The sequence below is a fragment of the Macaca fascicularis genome, chromosome 5 (assembly GCF_037993035.2).
Source record: "Macaca fascicularis isolate 582-1 chromosome 5, T2T-MFA8v1.1".
NCBI classification, from domain to species: Eukaryota; Metazoa; Chordata; class Mammalia; order Primates; family Cercopithecidae; genus Macaca; species Macaca fascicularis.
In genome coordinates, this window is record NC_088379.1 from 17693250 (window position 1) to 17711224 (window position 17975).

The window sequence follows — 17975 nt, forward strand, 5'->3', positions numbered from 1 at the left end:
CAACTCTTAGTCCTGTGACATTAACCCCATCTTAGAAATCTAGCTGCAGAGAGTCTGTGGCAGGTGACACTATTATCTAAACTAAGGAGCTCCAGGGGTGGGAAATTAAATTATTTGTCTTAGTCACACAGGATTATCCAATCCTGAGACTTTCAAGTCTTTGGAAGTGCAGGTTTAAATATAACACCCCCTTCAGCTCATTTGCTAGTTTTTATTTGGTGTAAAACCTCAGGTCTGCATGCAGAAAGAAAAAGAAAGAATAAAGAGGAAAGAAGGACCAGGGAGGCAATAAATTACCATCAAAGGTGCAAAGGTTTGGGGAGGCCTTTATTGCATGGTTCGAATCCCACCTTGGCTATTACTAGCTGTGTAGCTCTGGGCAGGATACCAGATTCTCTGGGATAAGAATATCAGCTTTGAAGGAGAACTGTGAGGATTAGATGATAAAATTTAAGTAAAGGATTTAACACAGTGGTTGGCAAAGAGTAATTCTTACAGAGATTTCATAGTGAGCCTAGCATTGCACTAAGAACTGTTTTGTGCTAAAATGTTAACCCACTCAATTCTCACAACAACCCTATGAGATAGGTATTATCATTATCATTTCTGTTTTGCAAAGAGGGTAAATGAGACACTGAAAGTGTAAGTAATTAACCTAAGGTCCCATTGAAAGTAAGTAGTACTTCTGGGAGGTGATACTGGGTAGTGTGGCTCCAGAGGGCCTGCTGTTGACCACTGCTGAGACACGACCTCTTACTGAGAGACTGTGGTTCTTTCTCTACTCACTAAGCCTTCAAGTTCTTAGAAATCACAAAGTACAGCTACTCCATTTTACAACTGAGGAAATTGAGGCCCAAAGAGGTAAATGACTCTCCCAGAACTAGGACTAGAATCATGGTCTCCTCACTTCATTTTCGACTTCTGCAAGTAGAAGCACCTTCCAGTACCACCAGTTTGGAACATTCTGGGCCTACCCTCAAGCTCTTAGATAAGCTTCAGGCCTTGGGAAGTGAAAAGGGACTTTTATCTACATTGTGTAATTATTTTCAACCAGTTTTTAAAAACTTTTCCTTTAGGTCAGACATAATTACTTCAAGAATGTAAGTTATAAGTCTTTGTGGATCTTTATGATGCTACAAGTGATTATATTTATCACTTTTTTTTTTGAGATGGAGTCTTGCTCTGTTGCCCAGGTTGGAGTGCAGTGGCTCAATCTTGGTTCACTGCAACCTCCGCTTCCTGAGATCAAGCAGTTCTCCTGCCTCAGCCTCCCAAGTAGCTGGGACTACAGGCGCATGCCCCCACAGCTGGCTAATTTTTTTTTTTTTAGTAGAGGCAGGGTTTCACCATATTGGTCAGGCTGGTCTCAAAATCTTGACCTTGTGATCTGCCCGCCTTGGCCTCCTAAAGTGCTGGGATTACAGGCATGAGCCACTGTGCCCGGCCTATTTATTACATTTTTAAATTGCTGAAGAAAGCATAAACAAAAGGAAAAAACTGAACAAAAATTTTTTAAAAACTCTACACGTACAAGTCTTAAAAGTTTACTTAAGACTAATTTACTTGGCCTAACTTGAATTTCTAGCTCAGTTTCAATGAGAGGAAACAGTGCCATGCTTTAGGTGCCAAAATGGATTAATTTCTGAATAACGTAGATAGAGCAATGCCTAAAATGCAAATCCCAGTTTTCTCATTATCGGTGTTATGAAATGAGATTTATTTCTATGGAGGAAACCTTCCCCAGTGGACTTTGCTAATCATATCTGATGAAGAATGAGTTGAGGTATTGGGAGCTCGGATTCTAGAGATAAGTTATCTACCAGAAGTTCACTGTTAGACGTCATCACCATATTTTCTATCTTTGTTCTTTCTAAGGTTTCAATGTTTCATTCATGGAGCTCCAGCAGTTATTTTCTTGCCATTCTTTCAGCTGCTGCTAAACTGAACCTGACCAAATAACGTCAACTATCAGGTTAGTGTGGTCATGCCACAAGAATTTCCTGCATGGCTCTGGTCACATTTTGGAACGGATCTAAAATCTACAATTTGAAAAGGACAACACAATATCTCACATTAATAGCACTTATTTTCTACTTGATTACCTCCGTAGACAGGGAACTCATCACATATTTACCACCATTATCATCACCCAATACTACAATTTACTGAGAACTTACTGTGGGCTGAATGCTGTCTGTGTCTACCCTTTTTAGTCCCTTCAAAACTTAATAAGGTAGGTATTATCTTCCAAATTTTATGGTTGGGGAATGAAAGATCAAATAAATAAGAAAAGAAAGAAAAACTGACTCACAGTTTCACAAGAGTGAAGATAAAATTGAGCCAAATTCTTTATGGGTTCTGAGATTGACTCCTTCCTGGTAACTGAGAAGCCACAATTACAAGGCTGCGTCATTTCCACCAAGGGAACAAAAAGGAAGAAGCTTTATTTCTTCCTGCATATCTCGACCCTTTGATTGCTGATTTAACCCTATTCTTTTTCATTCTGTGTTGGGAACATGACTTCTCTGGGTCTTGAAAATTTTACTATTATAATTAGTGAGTCAGATTATGTTGCTAGTTTTCATTCTATTTTGGAGACACCAACAGTGGAGTGCACTGGATAGGAACATAGACTGTGATGCCATGCTGCTCAGGTTCAAAGCTAAGTTCCCATGATGGTTAATTTTATGTGATAACTTGACTGGGCTAAGGAATGCCCAGATAGCTGGTAAAATATTATTTCTAAATGTGACTGTGAGAGTGTTTCTGGAAAAGAATGGCACTTAAATTGGTAGACTGAGTGAAGACTGCTCTCACTAGTGTGGGTGCGCATTATCCAATTTGCTGAGGACCAGCTTAGAACAGAAAGGCCCAAAAAAGGGCAAATTCACTCCGTTTTCTTGGGCTGGGGCATCCTTCTCCTCCTTCCTTAGAGATTAGTGCTCCTGGTTTTCAGAACTTGGGACATGAACTGGGACTTACATCATTGGTCCTCCTGGTTCTCAAGCTTCTGCTGTTGAACTGAAACTATACCATTGGCTTTCCTGGCCTCCAGCTTGCAGACAACAGACTGTGGGACTTCTCAGCCTCCATAATGGTGTGAGCTGATCTCCCATATTGAACCTATTTATGTTGCTCTCTCTCTCTCTCTCTGTCTCTCTCTCTCTATATATATATGTGTGTGTGTGTGCATGTATATCTATATCTATATATTCTGTTTCTCTGAACAACCCTGGCTAATACAGTTTCCCCAACAAAATTAGCTGTATGACCTTGAACAAATTACTACTTCCCTTCTCTATTCCTTCATCTGCGAAATGGAAAAGTTGAGAGGATTTAAAGAGTGAATAGGTGTAAAACACTTAGAGAACTACCTGGCATTTGGTAAATGTCACATGAAAGGATTTTCTATTATTGTCACTACACATCAGCCCAACCTGCTTCCCAGATTCCTTATTCCTGCTTCTTGGGGAACCGGGGCTGATGTGTGAGATGGGGTGCCTGTCCTGAGGTACAGTAGGTTTCAGGAGCTCTTCTTTCACATTCTGGGGCTCAGTCTCCACACTTCTCCAGATCCTGTCTCTCCTTCCCATCACTCAATCCATTTTCCACAGTACTCTGGGCTTTTGTTGTGTCACCTGCTTCTGACCCAGGATGGGTCCTCAGAATTTCCACTGTGGGATCCCTGCTTTACTGGAGAGCTCACTCTACCTGCCCATCCTCCTAATCTGCCACTTTTCCTAGCTGTGTCCTGTACTCCCACATCTTGAAATAGCTTTCCCTCCCTGAGCATTCCTTCCAAGAGTTTTTATCATTTCATTCCTTTCTTCTGGAAAGCTTTTTCTTATCCTTACGGCAAAATCTCAGATATCATCATGCCAGACCCAAATATGTTATAGCTCTTGAGAAATATCCATAGACATCTATCAGTTTTCCTTCTCTGGATCACCAAGATTTTATTTGTTCAATTTCTTGTAATAGCCTGTGTGATATTAGTGTGCTTGCTGCATTAGTTGTTTATGAGTGTCTTCACTGTCATCGTTACTGTGATGTAGAGTACCACTCTGGCATGGTGTATAGTGGATTGGGACGTGACTCCGACAGTCACATTTTTTTTGGATTTAAATTCCCATTTTTCAACTCCCTGTGTAACCAAGAGCAGATCACAGTGCATCTCCTTGCCTTGACTTCCTCATGGGGAAATTGGAGGTAATAATAGTAATTTGCTCAAAAGACTCAAAAGAATGTTGTAAGAATAAAATAAATGTATAGATGCTAAGAATATGGAAACATAACTTGGTATATCAAAAGCATTCAAGAACCACTGGTTACTAGTTGTATATTGTTATTATTAAGTCCTCATTGCTTCCCATAGTAAATGACATGGCCCATGGATATACTCAATCAATATTTGGTAATTAGATGAATTCTCAATTTTAGAAAATCTCAGCTCTGTTCAAATATGTATTGTATATCATATCCTTTCTCTTTTTCTTTCCCTCCCTTCCTCTGTTCCTCCCTTCCTTCCTTCCTTCCTTTCTTCCTTCCTTCTTTCCTTTCTTTCCTCCCTCCTTCCCTCCCTCTCTCCTTCCCTCCCTCCCTCCCTCCCTCCCTTCCTTCCTTCCTTCTTCCCTTCCCTTCCCTTCCCTTCCCTTCCCTTCCCTTCCTTCCTTCCTTCCTTCCTTCCTTCCTTCCTTCCTTCCTTCCTTCCTTCCTTCCTTCCTTCCTTCCTTCCCCTCAATTCCCTTTCTTTCCTTCCCTTCCTTCCCCTCCCTTCCCTTTCTTTCCTTTCCTTCCTTCCTTCCCCTCCCCTCCCTGCCCTCTCCTTCCTTCCTTCCTTCCTTCCTTCCTTCCTTCCTTCCTTCCTTCCTTCCGTTTTTTTCTTCCTAAACTGTTTTCAATGTGCTCAGTGTGCCAGGGTCTCTAAATCTGCAACCTTCTTTCTACCTTGCTTTACCGAATCCAGCAACTGGAGTCTGGTCCTCACACTTAGTCTTGGACCTGAGTCTCTATCAGCTGACAGTCCTAGTTCTTTGAAAAGGATCCTGAGCAGCCCGTGTCTGGGTTTCCTGTTTGGCTTTGCCCTCCTCCTTATCTTGTATGCCTGTCAACCCACTGCATATTTGTTTTCTAGTCTGTGCCCCATTGTCACCCATCTGTTTGGCAACCTGGTATCTCCCTGGACAGATCTGTCTCTTAACACCTGCAGGGGATCCTGTCTCACTAACTTTTGCCACATTCCTTGTAGCTGAGTTAGTTCTAATTCCCAGCCCCACCCCATCTGCTCTGTCCTGCAGATTCATTGCACTATATTCAAATATATCTGCAACCAAAACATCAAAGCTGGGGAAGGGCCAATTTGGCTTGTAATTTAGATATCATTGGCTTTTTTTGCATTATTAAGAGATATAATGCTTAGTGAACCTATTTTCTTTTGAGGATGTCCTTTTGGTGAACTCAGCAATGAGTGAAAAGGGTAAAACAGGGAGTAATACTTAAAATATTTCACAGCCTAGTATGAGCACCTCCAAATTAGAGTAGGTGCCGGATGTAAACAATCAGTGTGCTGTTCCCAGGGGTTCCCATTGGAGAAGAACTCAATCCTAGAAGCTAATATTGCAGTGATCTTTTAGGCCCTTATTAGGGAGCAAAATGTCTTTTTTCAGTCTCCTTTCCGGTATACATGTCCTTAACTGTTCATGTTGCCATATTAAATACTGTACACATGGTAAAATTTGGATGTATTCAGACAAACAATGAATGATCTTTTAGATTAAATATGCCTCAAAGATTACCTGGGACATACTTATAGTAACAGTAATACATTATTTATCTGAAATCTAATGTTAGCTGGACATCTTATATTTTTGTTTGCTAAATATAGCAACTCAATTTACTGTTCCTCACCCCATTCTGGCCTAAACATTGTGTCCACCTTTATCTCCACGCAGTTGAAATTATCTATATTCCCATTATAGTGACTGATTGGCACATAGTAGGTGCTGCAGAAATGTTTGTGGAATTGTCTTTTAATGAAGGAAATTGATAGAAATCTCAAAATGAAAGTCAAATACAGTGCAAGGAACAGAAAAGAAATAATTTCTGAGAACTTCATTTTCTTTAGACAATAATGTTGGTCTCATAATGGAGCAGATACCTGTGTGTATCTGTTGCTCCCCAGAATGACCCATGTGGCTTTGACTTATTCTGTATTCTGAAAATCTAGAGAAATGGAAATGCACCATCACATACAACCTCTCAAAAGGCAAACGGCAGGTGCTCTGCTGCTGTAATTCGAGGAAGCGTATTGTTTTTTCTGTTTGACAGGACTTATGCCACTCCTTAATCAGCATTTTCAGTAGGCACAATCCAAGCCTGCACTTTCCCACAGTGTTCAAGTTTCTCTGGTGATGGAGAAACTTCTGAACCAGGCTATTGACACATAGTGGGACACAGCACCACTCAATAAATTGCAATGATCCACTTGGAATGCGCCCCCAATGGCCGAAGGTTAAACCTTCGTGTCCTTACCTGGAATGCCGTGATATCTTGTTTTCTCATCTTCCACACCTTTGTTTCTGTCATTGTTTCAGCCTGACATGTTTTTTTTTCCTTACTTTGCTTCTAGACAAATTCTAAGTATCTTTGTAAGTTACATTTTTTAAGTTTCCTGTGCTCAGTGAGACCTTACATAGTCTCTTATTTATTTGACAAAATTGTATATATTTATGGTGTACATATGATGTTTTGAAATATATATATCGTGGAATAACTAAATCAAGATTATTAATATATTTATTAGCTCAGACGCTTATTTTTGTGGTGATAACTCTTAAAATCTATTCTGTCAGGAATTTTCAAGTGTACAATACATTGTTATATTTACTATAGTCACCACATTGTGCAATAGAGCTCTTGGACATAGCCTTCCTGTTAACTGAAATTTTGTTATACTTTGACCAACATTTGCATACCCTCCCTCTCTCATCCCCTCCCACCATTCTACTCTCTGCTTCCACGAGTTCAACTCTTTTGGATTTCTCATATAAGCGGATCATGTGGTATTTGTACTTTTTGGCTTGGTTTATTTTACTTAGTATAATGCCCTGTAGGCTCACCTCTGTTGTTGCAAATGACAAGATTTCCTTTTTAGTTAAGGTTAAATAGTACTCCAGTGTATATATGCCACATTTTCTTAATCAAGTCATTCATTATTGGACACTTAGCTCGTTTCCATGTCTTGGCCATTGTGAATAATGCAATAAACGTGGGAGTGCGGACGTATTTTTGATGGAATGGTTTCATTCATTTCCTTTAGATATGTACCCAGTAGTGGAATTTCTGAATTATATTGTAGACCTATTTTGATGAACGTCTACACTGTTTCTCAGCTTCTTATCATGTTTTCATCCTAGCATCTTTCTTCTGCATTTTCTCCTGACCAGAAATGGAGGAGGGAAGATACCCTCTTTTGGGGTCCATATTAATTAGCGATCCATATGTGTTAGAAATTGTATTCAGCTATGAATAACAAAAACCCTCCAAAAATGACTCAAATCAATTAATAGTTTTATTTTTCTACTATTTTATTTTCTAGTTTTATTTTTCTATGTGTTGTCTGGAGGTTTACATTCTAAGGCTGGTATGGTGGCTCTGCCACAGAGCAGGGTCTTTCTATTTTCCTGGTGAGCTATCCTTAACATTGTATCCTGGTCTAGGGAATGTTTATTTCTAGATCTTTGAGGGCAGGGGCTATATTATTACTTCATTCAGATTTTTAAAATTGTTCATATCCCTCAGGGCATATAGAATAATGCTTAAAACATAGTGACTATACAGTAAATGCTCATTGAATGAATAATAAACAATGAGATAATTTCTCACCTGGTACAATATGAAAAATGTGTATTTGATCATTGTTAAACACAACCTCAAAGCCGTCACCTACAGAACTTAAGATAAATATTCAGTGCTTCTTTTTATTTGCCTCAGATATCACACTTTACCTATTAGTGCCTTGATCTGAAAAGTCAACTTAAAATATAGGAAGGCTCCAAATTAGAGTGTGATATATTCCTAAGAACCCATACTATAAAGTGGAGTGTGCTTCTTATGGAAATAACATTATAATTGACACATATTTTCAACCAAGGATCTGCCAACAAATAAATCACAGAAATGATGATTAGTGTGTCATAATAACAGAAAGCTACAACAATGATTTAAAAGTGTAAAATTATGCCTTATGTCCTAGAAAGTGAACATATACTTACAGTAAATATTTATGAAACAGAGAGTCCAAGTGTACTATAAATTGTATCTATTACACATAAAACACAACTCTATTCTGCCATAAATATGAGTTAAAACTAACATGCTAGTGATAATAATTCTTGAAAGCTTTGGACTGGATCCCATTGATCTTGTTCAGGGCTTGCTGCAGTCCTTTTCACATGGAAGATGCCCAAGAAATGTTTCTGAATTGAATTAAACTGAATCTATGCAAAGTTCATAAAGCACTTTCACATCCATCATGTCATTTTGTTCTCTTAATAATCCTTCTGTGTGCTTAGTAGAGAGTATCCCAATTTACAGATGAAATGAGGATCATAACAATGCAGTTACATTTTCTAAGGTCATAAAGTTATTGAGTTGTGATGCAAAAGCTCTTACCTACTTTTTTTGACTCGAAGTTTAGAGTGTTTCCATGTTACCTCACACAAATACTGATGGTTCAGATGACCCAGGTCTGCATGAAAAAGTTTGCAGAGCCAAGTACTTTTTCTCTTAGCAACTTTTTCTGGAGTAGAGATGTTCAAAATCATTTGATTTATCTTAGTTCTGCCTCAATATAAAATAATATTTGAGTGGGAGTAAATTTCCTACTAATGAGTGATATAGTTTAGATTTGTGTCCCCACCCCAATCTCATGTGGAATTGTGACTCCCAGTGTTGGAGGAGGGGCCTGGTGGGAGGTGATTGGATCATGGGGAGTGAACCTCCCCCTTGCTGTTCTCCTGATAGTGAGTTCTCATGAGATCTGGTTGTTCAAAAGTGTGTGGCACCTTCCCCATCTCTCTCTTCCTCCTGCTCCAGCCAAGGAGGACATATCTGCTTCCCCTTCACCTTCCATCATGATTGTAAGTTTCCTGAGGCCTCCCCAGTGATGCTTCCTGTGCAGCCTGTGGAACTATGAACCAATTAATTATCTTTTCTTTATAAATTACGCTGTGTCATGTAGCTTTTTACAGGAATGCGAGAACAGCCTAATACATTGAGTAAGATAAAAATGGTGTTTTGCTCACCCAATGATAGTTTCAACAGGAAAGTCTGGCCTAAAGTTTATCCCTGGTTCGTCTCTTATGCCAGTTATTTTTATAAAGAACTACAGTTTGCTATCAGGACAAAGAAAGGCCACTTTACTACATTAAGTGATGACTTCACTCCATTTGGTCTTTGTGTATGAACCCAAGGTAGTTCCCATTTTATGGAAAACTTGGCACAACAATTACCACACAAATAACCTATAATTTTATAAGGTACTCCAATGCATCTACCAACAATTGTTAAATCAGGAAGAGAATGGTATGTCAAGAGAGCATCCTTTGTTAGAAAGTGAGTGTGCTGTAGTGTTCAAAACCATGGCTTCTGATGTCAGATTCTCTGTGTTCATCTCTTCTCTGCTTCTTACTAGGAGAGTGAGCTTAGCAAGTTACTGAGCCCTCTCAGTGTCATAGTTTTGTTATCTGAAAATGGATATAAGAATGATACCAACCTCATATGATTGCTGTGAAGATTAAACATGTTAAAATACATAAAACTGATAATCATTCTTAACAAGAAGCAAGAATTTAATGAACTGCAGCAAGTACTGCTATTGATTATACATTTTTGAACAATAGTGGGAACTTCTAATTGTCTGCCTAAAATGTGCTAAAGATTAGGGAACTAGACAATTATGCTTAACATAGATTTCAGTAAAATCTGAGCTAATGATATCTACATGTAGAATGAATGACTCATACAAGGTAAAAAGTGCTAGTTGTTCTGTTTACTAGAATTCTGAAATTCAGTTTTGGAGTCACAGTTACATTTAACTACTACATTAGGAGAGAACTTCTTCGCTTTTATCACTCTCTTTCTCAAACAACTGGCACATTGTTGGTGCTCAGTAGATGCTTCTGTAATGAATGAGTAAATAAATGAACAAATTAACAAGATTTCCAGAAATTTGACTTGTGATTAGGTTACCATATAACTATCAAACCTACTAAGTTGGCCATCTTGATTTTACTACTGAATGCGTTAGCTTCACATGACACTCTTGTGAAATATAGCTTTTGAAGTTTAGAAAGATGTAGCTGCATTATACATTTTTTCAGTGCTAATTGTTAGTTTTCCGATTACTGCAATCCCTGCAATACCAGTATTTTCACATTACCTATGCTCTTTTACTTACATGAAACATAATAGAAAAAGAGACCATAATCTAATACATTTAAATTTGCCACAATGGAAAAGGACATACATGGTTGTTAAGTAGAAGCTAAATGTTAAAAACTGTATTTAAATATGAACTTTGCAAAGGTTAATGACTTTTCTGAATACAGAGACTTTGTATTTTATGTTTTATCTTTGTCTTGAAGATTTTAGTGCAGACCAACCATTAATAATTCAAAAATAGCTTCATAAAAAATAGTATGTGGGGGTCATTTTGTGTTGTGACCCTCTGTCTGGTTTACTGACTTAAGGAAAGATGAATGACCTGAAAGAAGAGTTTATTCCCTTCCTGAGGACTCAGAAAGACTTGGGAACTACTTTCATAACCTAGAGATTTTGAAACTTCCATCATAATATGGATAAAAAAGAAGTGAACCACAATGTTAGTTTTAATGACATGTTGAAATGTATAATTATGTTTGTTTTGTCATATTCTGTGAACATGAGACACTCCCTGGCCTTCAAATTTTATTTGCATATTGGCTGTTTGGAACTTGATACTTTGCTACAAGAACAATGTTAGCAACTGGGATAGAGAAAGAACTACCTCCCTCCCCTCTGCTCCTCTGCTACATTGCAATCATTGTTTCTTTAGAAAATATCATTCCAAATTCTAGCTTTTATTTCTGCCTAATTCTATGCTTAGCAGGAAGTAGATGCTCCTTAAGTTTTGCATGACAAAGTGATTTGAAGAACATTTTTCTGGAGCAGTCCCACAATTGGGTCTGCCATTTGCATCTGACCTTTTCCTTAGGGCCTCAATGCCCAAGGAATGAGAAAGATTTTGTCCTAAGGGTCTGCAGGTTGAATGTGGGAATAAAATATTAATATTTCATTATTATGAAGTTGCTTTTTATGGGATACTCATTATGTGCCAGGTACTGTGCAAAGCACCTTACATGCATTATTTCATTTATTCTAAGAATGCTCACTTTAAGAGTGAGGAGACTAAGGCTGAGAATAAGCAACTTGTCTAAGATCATAGAGCTACAAGTGTCCAAACCAGAATGTTCTGGCTCCTGTTTATATATCTCTCTCTTTCTTCCCAGCCCCCAAAGTTATTTTGCTTTGGTGGCTTCTCTGTTCCTGCAGAGGAGGCCAGACACAGTCCTGAGACTTGGTAAATTCAGTTGGCAAAAGAGATAGGAAGCTTGTTGTCCATGGGTTGAAGTCACATGAATCTCACCACCTTTCTCAGCAAAAGCAAGTGTATTTTTCTCCACCTGACTCCTGTGTCTATTCCTAATTGCTTCTAATTTTTAGGAGGAAAGATTATGATTGACTACCAACCTTCACACACCAGGTTGGGGAACTGTCTCTGTGTAACACTGTGTTGTGATACTGTTTAATGTTTGTTGGTTGATGCTTTAGAGATCGTCTTTGGGGATGACAAATCCCTTTGCAAATAGCACTATAGGTGCAAGATCAATTGAAATAATAATAATAAAAACAACAGAGCTAAACAGAACACAAAAACCATATAGGATAAACGGAAACTCATATCTATGTACAAGCCCTCCTTAAACCACCTTTGCAGTGTGCTGATGGAAGAAAGTGGCATTTACACTGAAATGCCCTGAAGGAGAAAGAAACAAGAGTTGAAACAAAAGCTTCACAAACAACGTGGCTCACAAACCTGAAAACAGGAAGAGTGACCTTTCCAAAGGTTAGAAATATACTGTTCAGCCTCTAACATTCATATCATTTGGTGTCAAAATTTCCTCAAGCTCCAAGTTGGTGTTTTCATCAACATGGTTGAGTTGAAAACTGTTGTAGCTTAAACTTCAGATCTTCAAGTGAAACCAGCATAAAGTCTGGGCCAGGGAAATGTTTCCCTGGGGGTGACATAGGATAGCCAGTGGGCCTCTTTGAAATCAATTGCCCCCATCTTTTCTTTCTGTAGTTGACAGATGACAATTGCAGAAAGAAACATCAAACCCTTTGAGCTTTTGTTCTCTGAAGTTTTCACCTGACTGTCATTCTACAGCCAGGTAAACTTTCCTAAAGTACCACTTTCTTCAAGAGACTTATAAACCAGCAACAATTGAGTATTACTCAGGTCTCACAGGGTTTGGGTACAAACTTAGTGTGTCAAGAGAACTAGAGAAGTTTGTTGGAAAGAATATAACCCTTGGAGAAGAAGTGAGGGTTGTCTACAATGGTGTGACGGACTCTTACAAGAAAGAGGGGTGTCTAAATCATACATCTTTGGTCTCCATTCTGATGTGCTCAGATCCCCTTTACCATTTCTGTGAAACATTATTATTTACCATTTCTGGGAAATGCAATTCTGTTTATCTGGAAAACAAGATTAGATTGAGTAGATAACAGAGAGAAGCAGATTTTGAATCAATACAAGAAAGAACTTTTTACAAATTGAATTTCTCAAACATGATTTGTGAGAAACTACCTAGAAATATTTAGATAGAAGCTGGATGAGTAATATTGGTACTGTGCTTGGGCAGCTTTCATGCATGAGGTGTGGCATTGCTTTTAGGGTTTTGTACCAATTCCTTACTCTCGGATTGTCATGGTACGTGAATGAGCCTCAAACAATCACAGGTGAGCTGCCAAATTGGAGCAGTATTTAACATGGATTTTTTACAGTGCCTGTGTATTTAAGTTGCAATAGAGCTCTCTGTCTATGTCAAGTGTGGAGTGTAGCTGAGTGGGCTGCCCAGTTCAGGAGAAACGACTGCTGCATGTGTGAGGCATAACATCAAATTGGCTCCAAGTTAAAAATTTGTATAAGAACTTTACCTTACAAGTATATATAACAGTAACTGAAGCAGAACATGAGCAGAAAAAAAAGTGGAGAGCTAAATGCTGACTGTGTAAATGGTGTGCAACTGAGACTGATACACAATGATTGTTTGGGTACCATAAGAGACTGAAAGACTAAGACAATGATTGAACTAAATTTTTGCTTATTTAGTTAGTGGTACTTTAAATTTTTTAATTTTCCTATATGGATTACCGAATTCTAGTATTTGAAATCCTTCACACACACAAAGATTAATAATTGGATTTCAACACCCTCCTCCTCAACCTTCAATGTCACTCCTATGTCTGGAGGATAAAAACCCCAGTTGTGGTTGAGTATGCACAAACTCTCACACAGCCCCAGGAGTAGGTTTTATGATAGCAGAGTCAGCGTTTTTGTTTTATTCTGAATCTAGAGAAAAAGAAAGAAGAGATGTAGTGTCAGGCATCGTTCAAATATGACAAAGAAGTATTGCGTTGGGAGAGGGTGGAAGACAGGTTAGAGATGGCAACAAGAAAGACATAAGCAAAAAATTGTAAGAATTCAAGGTAAAAAATAAACAAAGCTAAATAATTGGAAACGAATACTATGATTTCCCTGAGAGGAACTAATAGATGTGGGCATGAAATCCTTCACAAGGCAGAGTTGAGGTAACTTCTGCCAAATGACACCTTCCCAGAAGTACTGAATGGTTGGAAACTTGGACACCTTAATCTCCCTCTTAATCTTCCTGGCCTTAATCTTGCTACATAAAATCTAGATTTATTTTGAATCACCTTGCACTTCTTCATCCTGCTTCAATTTTTCTGGTTTACTCCTAATAGTTTGTTCATTGATTTTATTTGTATAAATATCCTCATCTCGGGCAAGCTAAATCCTACCCATCCCTAATGGCCTAGCTTTGGACTCTTCTCCACTATGAAGTATTACACAGTCTTTCCAGCCCACAGAACTTATTTTCATGTTGAAACCAAAGCATATTGCTTGTGCCATTTATTGGACCCTTGTCACACAGTATCTTCTGAGATTTTCTCTTGTTGAGCCTTGTATATTGGGTATTTGTAGATTGGCCTTCTCAGTGATATATTAAATTGCTTGTGCCTTGACTTCCCAAGTATATCTCAGTCCGGAGAATCATCCACTATAAATACAAATTATATCTATTTGGGTTGTCAGATTGCACATGTCAAAATTTACACTAGGTAACATAACTGCTGAGAGTTAGGAGAGATTGCTGAGGACTGATATGCTAGTTGGAAAGCCACGATGGAGGTGAGAGGAATGAAGGCAGCTGAAGGACGTAACCTTAAGAGTCAAAACCTTTTAGCAGTGGTGTGCAGATGCTGTAGAAGAGTAACATGTAGTAACAGAAACAATTGATAGTATTTATTGAGCAATGTGCTAAATGCTTTACTTATATTCTCTCATTTAATCTTTCAACAAATTTAATTTCTTCCAGAAGGTATAATGACAAATAAAAACTGGTATATTTAAGATATACAATGCAATATTTTGATAGGCATATACATTGTGAAGTGATTAGCACAATAAGGTTAATTAACACATCTGTCACCTCACACATGGTTTTGTGTGTGCATGTGGTAAGAATACTTAAGATCTACTCTCCTAGCAATACTTAGTTATTAACTGTAGTAGCCCTGTTGTACATTAGGACTTCAAATTTACTCATCTTATGAGAGTGAAAGTTGATACCCCCGATGAGCAAAATTTCCCATTTCCCCCCACCCATCCCTTGGTAATCACCATTCTATTCTTTGCTTTTCTGAGTTCTACTTTTTTTTATTCTACATTTAAGTGAGATTATTCAGTGTTTGTCTTTCTATGTCTGCCTAATTTCAGTTAGCATAATTTTCTCCAGGTTCATCCATGTTGTTGCAAATGGCAGGGTATTCTCCTTTATAGAGGCTTAATAGTATTCTGGGGTGTATATGTGTGTGTGTGTGTGTGTGTGTGTGTGTGTGTGTGTGTGTGTATCACACTGTCTTTATTCACCTATGGACCAACACTTAGCTTGTTTCCATATCTTGGCTACTGTGAATAATGCTTCAGTGAACATGGGAGTGCAGATAATCTCTTCAACATACTGATTTCATATCTTTTGGATATATACCTAGTAGTGGGATTGCTGAATTATATGGTAGCTCCATTTTTTATTTTTTGAGAAGCCTCCATGCTATTTTCCATAACGGTTGTACCAATTTATATTTCCACCAGAATGTATGAAGATTCCCTTTTATCCACATCCTTGCCAATGCTTGTTATCTTTTGAATTTTTGATAATAGTCATTCTAACAATTGTGAGGTGGTATCTCATTGTGGTTTTGATTTGCATTTTTGTAATGATTAGTGATGTTGAACGTCTTTACGTATACCTGTTGGCCATTTTTTGGGTTCTTTGGAAAAATGTCTTTTAAGGTTTTTTGCGCATTTTTAAGTTAGGTTATTTGATTTTTGCTCTTGAGTTGTATGAGTTCCTTATATATTTTGGACATTAACTTATCGAAATATGGTTTGCAAATATTTTCTACCATTCCACAGGTTGCCTTTTCATTTTCTTGATTGTTTGTTTTGCTGTGCAGAAACTTTTTAGTTGATGTGGTTCCATTTTTTTATTTTTGATTTTGTTGCTGATGCTTTTGGTGTCATGTCTGAAAAAATAATTGACAAGATGTATGTCATGAAAATTTCCCCCTATGTTTTCTTCTAGCAGTTTTACCTTTTTAGATCTTATGTCTAGATCTTTCATCCATTTTAAGTTGATATTTGTGTGTAGTGTAAGATAAGGATTATTCTATTTTTTACACATGTGGATATCCAGTTTCCCAGCACCATCTATTGAAAAGACTATTCTTCTCTACCCTATCCCATTGTGCATTCTTGGCATCCTTGTAAAAGATGAGTTGACAGTATCTGTATGGGTTTATTTATGAACTTTCTTTTTCTGTTCCATTTCCTTATACATACTGTTTTGATTAGTTTAGCTTTGTAATACAATTTGAAATCAAGAAGGGTGAGGCCTTCAGCTTTGTTCATCTTGCTCAAGATTGCTTTAGCAATTTGAAGTGTTTCATGGCTTTAAATAAATGTTAGGATTGTTTTTACTATTGTTTGTAAAAAATGCCGTTGGAATTTTTAATGTGATTTCATTGACTCTGTAGAATTTTTTGGGTTGTTTGAATATTTTGACAATATTGACTTCTGATGCATGAACGTGGGATGTATTTCCATTTATTTGTGTCTTCTTAAATTTCTTTCATCAATGTTTGATAGTTTTCACTGTACAGGTCTTTCACCATCTTGGTTAAATTTATTCCTAAGCATTTTTATTTGGTTATAAAGGCAACTGTATTCTTAATTGATATTTCAGATAGTTCATTGTTAGTGTATTGAAGTGGACTGATTTCTGTATTCTGCAATTTTACTGAATTTATTAGTTTTTGCATTCTGCAATTTTACTGAATTTATCAGTTCTAGCATTTTTGTGTTAGAGTCTTTAGGATTTTCTCTATATAAGAGTATGCCATCTGCAAAAAGAAACAATCTTAATTTTTTCTTTTCAATTTGGATGGCTTTTTCTTTCTTTCTTTTTTTCCTTTTAATATTTTTGTTTTTATTGGTTAGTGGTTCTGGTTAGGACTTATAGTACTATGTTGGATAGAAATGATTAGTGTGTCATTTCTATTTAACTCGTCTTCTCCCTGATAGGCCATATATGACCTTTATTGTGTTGAGGTACATTCCTTATATGCCTAATTTGTTGAGAGTTTTTATTGTACAGGGAGGTTGAATTTTGTCAAGTGGGGTTTGTTTGTTTTTTTCATCTATTGAGGTGATCATATAATTTTTATCCTATTAATGTGGAGTATCTTATTTATTGATTTTCATATGTTGAACCATCTTTTTGTCCCAGGGATAAATCCCACTTGATCACTGTACTATACCTTTATTGTGCTGTTGAATTTGGTTTGCTAGTATTTTGTTGAAGATTTTGGCATCTATGTTTATCAGGGATATTGACCTGCAATTTTTTTTTTTTTTTTTTTTTTTTGGTGATGTCCTTGTCTGGCTGTGCTATTAGAGTAATGCTGGCCTTGTTACATGAGTTTGACAGTATGTGCTCATCTTCAATGTTTTGAAAGAGTTTGAGAAGCATTGGTATTAATTCTTTAAATACTTGCTAGAATTCAGCAGTGAAACCATCAGGTACTGGGTTTTTCTTTGATAGGAGAATTTTGATTACTGATTCCATTTCCTTACCTTTATGAATCTTTTCAAATTTTCTATTTTTCAGGATTCAGTCTTGGTATGTTGTATATTTCTAGGAATTTTTCAATTTATTTTAGGTTATTTAACTTGTAAGCATATAATTGGTCATAGTATTATCTTATGATCCTTGGAATTTCTGTGTTTCTGTGGTATCATTTTTAACAGCTTCTCATTCATTTCTGATTTTATCTGCCTCCTCTCTTTTATTCTTAATCTAGATGAAGTTTTATCAGTTTTATCTTTTCAAAAAACAACTCTTAGTTTTGTTGATTTTTTCTATTGTTTTTCTAGTTTCTATTCTATTTATTTCTGCTCTGATCTTTGTTATTCCCTTCTATCTGCTGACTGTAAGCTTAGTATGTTTTTCTTTTTCTATTTACTTGAGGTGTAAAGTTAGGTTGTTTTTTGTTTGTTTGTTTGTTTT